The following is a 4,867-nucleotide window of genomic DNA, read 5'->3' as shown; positions in this document are numbered from 1 at the left end:
TTTTTTTGTTTGTTTTTTGTTTTCAAGACAGGGTTTCTCTGGAGCTTCAGAGCCTGTCCTGGAACTAGCTAGCTCTTGTAGATGAGGCTGGCCTTGAACTCACAGAGTGCTTGGATTAAAGGCGTGTGTCATCACCGCCTGGCCTGTATGCTGATTTTTTATTCTCTATTTTAGCAAATACAACTATATGGTAATATGTTGGGAACATTTGGAGTCCTGGCCTCCAGCTGCTCTTTCCTGCTAGAGATCTTCGCTTTCCTTCTGATTTGAGTTTCTGAAAGCTGTGTCAAAGTTGTTTACCAGCTCTGCTTCACGGGCACGTGTTGCCTTGCCTTGAGGATCAGAGGATAAGGTTTTCACCTCTCGGCCCACCTGACTGTGTTGGGTATATAAGCCTCCGAGGCGCTATTAAATAAAGGGCTTCTTTACCAGTGACTAGAGGTCCGTGTCTCTGTGTCTTTCAATCTCCAGCCCCTTGCCCGAGGCTCATGAACTGAATAGTAGCGCATAGAGCACAGCTGGGCGTCATGAGCTACAGTAATATATAGTTGACTTGATTTATTATTTTTCCTCCCTTCCCCTCCTCCCTCCTTTTCTCCCCTTCCTTTTCTTCCCTCCCTTCCTTCCTCTCTGTAGCTCTGGCTGCCCTGGAACTCATTGTGTAGATTAGGCTAACTTCAGACTCACAGAGATCCACCTACCCCTGCTTACTAAGTGCTGGCACTAAGAGCTTGTGCCACTACACCAAACTTTCAACTTGATTTATTTTTACCTCAACTCTAATTATTTCATCTCTGTATTTTATACAGGTAATATTTTTATGTACCTGTAGTATAAACTACTACTTTTTAAAGTTTCAGATGTTTTTATTTACTATTTTTGAAAGTTTCAGAAGTTTTTATTTAAAGATTCTCAGAAGAAATAAATCAGAAAGAGCTAACAACCCGATAAAATGTACAACTCCCAAACAGCCTTTGGCGTCTAACGAGTCCCAGGAGGGAAACCGCAATCACCTTGACCCAGAGTCGCCTGGGAGTCCTGCAGCTCAGTAGAGTGAAAGCATTAGCTCTTGATCAGTGGTTGCTATGAAAGTCTGTTTATCTATAAGAAAGATCTTCATAAAATTATTTTTTAATAATTTAATGGCTGTCTACTATGTGATAGCTAACTGACTTCAATTTTATGTACAGAGGCTGTACTTCCCAAATCTGACCCAGAGGAATACGGCACTCAGTACCTATCAGCAGATTCTCCCTTCCCCTTCTGACTGAGCTACCAACTTCCTGTCTTAACTAATGCAAAATACAGCAACCTGTGAGAGATCCAGGCTGTTAAATGTGCTAGGCACATGGACGCTGCTGCGTTCGGTATGGACGGCCACAAAGGATATTTTAGGATGTGTAGACCCAGTAATACCACAGCTCCTTTTTTTTTTTAAAAAAAAAAAAGGAAGAACAAAGCCTCATTGATCCTGTGACTACGTAATTTTCACTAGGATCTACACTTCTCAGAGCAGCAGGGGCATTTGAATTTATGAAATGTCACTGCCATCCATCATCAAATACAAGCAATAAAATTTAAGAACTAAATTAATTAATTGCTTCAATCCCAGCACTCAGGAGGCAGAGGCAGGAGGATCTCTCTGAGTTCGAGGCCAGCCTGGTCTACAAGAGCTAGTTCCAGGACAGGCTCCAAAGCTATAGAGAAACCCCGTCTCGAAGAAACAAAACTCAGAAGAAATAACTGCTTAGCCCTAGCTCCCAAGCTAGGAGGATTTGGTTGGTGGAAACAGGGAGGGCCAGCCACCTGACACAGAACAAAAGAAAAATAGCCCCTGAGGTAGGAAACTGGTCATAGACAGCTGACAAAAGCACAGTCTCTGAAGACAATTTATCACGAGTTTTAGAACTTACACAATTGCTTTTTAAAAAGGCATTAACAACAGTGAATTATCTCATATGTACTAAAGCAGAAATAACTTGATGAGTCAGGAATTTCACCATTTCAAAGTTGGTTTTCTTCACAGTTGAACACCTGTAGTGATGACATAAAGATTGAATTATAAGGGCTGGAGAGATGGCTCAGCGGTTAAGAGCATCGTCTGCTCTTCCAAAGGTCCTGAGTTCAATTCCTGGCAACCACATGGTGGCTCATAACCATCTGTAATTAGGTCTGGTGCCCTCTTCTGGCCTGCAGGAATACACGCAGACAGAATATTGTATACATAATAAAAAAAAAGATTGAATTATAAGTTTAAAATATCCCCAGAATAAATCTAGGCCTATAGTTTTACTACTAAATTCTATCAAACATTTAAGAAAATAAATTAATAATTGAAATAATTTAACATGAATACCAGAATGCCAGAGTTGGGACACTTGGCAACTCATTTTGTAACTTGATAGTATAATACAAAACCAGATCAAGACATTACCACGAGGCCGAGAGGCCTCTGGGTAAAGACAGCTGCTGCCAACCTTACGACCCCATAAGGTCATAAGTTTGATTCCAGAACAAGCAGGATACAAAGAGAACAACTGGCCCTTGGAAGTTGTCCTGAGTCTGCCACATGTGTGTTATGACATGTATGTGCACCCACACACAAATACAGAATAAGTAGATGGAAATGCAATAGGCTTTTAGGGGCTGGAAAGGTGGCTCAGTGGATAAAAGCATTGATGCTTTCCCAGAGGACCTGGGTTTGAGTCCCACCACCTGCATGGTGTCTTTTTGTTTGTTTGTTTTTTGTTTTTTGAGACAGGGTTTCGCTGTAGCTTTGGAGCCTGTCCTGGAACTAGCTCTTGTAGACCAGGCTGGCCTCGAACTCAGAGAGCTCCGCCTGCCTCTGCCTCCCTAGTGCTGGGATTAAAAGCATGTGCGACCACCACCCAGCTGCCTGGTATCTTACAACTTTCTGTAACCCCAGTTCCAGAGGATCTAAGACAACTTTTCTGGCCTGCATGAGGTATACAGTCATGCATGCAGGCAAGACACCTTGATAATAAATTGATAATAAATAAATAAAAAATATAAGAAAAGGTGATTCAGATTAAGTCCTGTCACATATGTGAAACTGAACTTAAGGGAATAATGACAGTGCATCATGATAAGTAAATAAACAGGATGTTGACAGGCTGGTGACTAAATGTGTTTTCCTTGCTTAGGAAAGAGGTGGCATTTTAGTGCAGTTAGACACTAGTGGAGGGGACCGGGTAGTGATGGCACACGCCTTTAATCCCAGCACTTGGGAGCCAGATGCAGGGAGAACTCCAAGTTTGAGGATAACCTGATCTACAGAGCCCAGGACAGCCAGGGCTACACAGAAAACCCTGTCTCAGAAAACAAAAGCAAACAAAATAAAAAAAACCAAAAGACAACAACAACAACAAACCCAAACCCCAAACAAACAAACAAGAGGAGCAGCAGCAGTGGAGGGGAAGCCGCTCAAGCACCGGATGCCAGAACCTGGGACCTGGGAATGCCTGGTTTCTGACCCAGGCGTTTACTTTCTCTGGTCTCGGTCTTTGAAGGTTACCAAAAGCCCTTAGTGGTTCCATTCAGGTTCTCATTGACCTTGCCTGAGGTGAGAGACCAATTGATCCAGAAAGTAATGTTTAGAATCTCTTTTCTTCACAAAAATTTGTGTTTGCTGTACTTGAAATACTATACTAACATGCCTGCCTGGGTTGAATAGAGTTTTACCTGGGGACCACGTTAATGTCTGTACAGAATGCCCCAGATATTGATGGGAAAGCCCAACATTGGCTGAGAAGGACCTGGTAGATGTTGGATTGGGGTTTTCAAGTTAGCATTCTTTCTCATCAAGTGGGACTGGGCAACAACCACTGGCGTCTCTGAGTGGCCAGTACAGGAAGACCTTCCGATTCAAAAATAGAGTTTTTTTTCCTCCACGCAATAGGAAAAGCAGGGTACCTGGATGAGTTTCTAGACAGTTACGTTAATCCCCAGTCTCGTGATCTCTGGTCCATAGGTCCTCATCTTTGTTGAGTAGTTGTCATGGAGACAGACACTCAGTGCTCAGTGTCTGTGATGGACTCCAATGTGCTGCCTTTAGCCTTTTCGTGAGGGAAATGTGATAACATGATCAGTAAGTGGCCTCTGCCTCTAGTCCTGCCAGGGCTCCCCTGGGACTGTGGGGCAATCGTGGGGTCCTGCCCAAAGCCAGTCATCTCCTCTGCTCTCATGGCCCTTTTATTTCTTATATAGGTTCTGAGAGTGACTCAAAACCAGCATGTCATATGTCCCTGTATATTCTGTGAGCCCACTGGCCTGTGATCCCATGGAGTCAGGAAATGACAGGGTAACCTCATTGGCACATGCCATAGGAAGAGCAGTCACTGAGATGATAGCCAAGTCTCCACTGTGGCCTGTAGTCTTCACATAGTGTGGACAGTATGACCCTCCCATGGCCTGTTCTGGCTGCTTCTGGAAGGTGCTGTCGAGGTCTAACCTTGGGGGTCTTGGTACATGCATGCCATCTTCACTGTCTAGGCTGTCTTTTGGGAGGTCCTTCTCTTGCCTTCACATTCCATAGACCCTGTCTGTGTTATTGACACGTTCAATCCCTCTGTGGTTTGAAGTGCTTGCCTACATCCTCTGTATGCATCTGGTTCCTGAGTGTATCACCATGCCCAGGTTGGTATTGTCTGGGGAGGTGACTGAGGACCAGAGGAAGAAGGGTGCTGGCCTTGTGGCGCTGTCTCTTTAAGGGTAGCGACATCACAAGGCTGTGGAAGGCCAGGCAGCGTGGAACTCCGAGGTCTTCGGTTGTTTCTGTGGGGTCTGCGGACTCTGTATTTCCATCTCCATGGGGCCACAGGCCCACATGTAAACAATCTAGGACGCT

This window comes from Microtus oregoni, unplaced genomic scaffold (assembly GCF_018167655.1).
Source record: "Microtus oregoni isolate MIOR12 unplaced genomic scaffold, Mior012 000046F_ref0000063, whole genome shotgun sequence".
Lineage (NCBI taxonomy): Eukaryota > Metazoa > Chordata > Mammalia > Rodentia > Cricetidae > Microtus > Microtus oregoni.
This window is presented reverse-complemented; position numbering follows the sequence as displayed.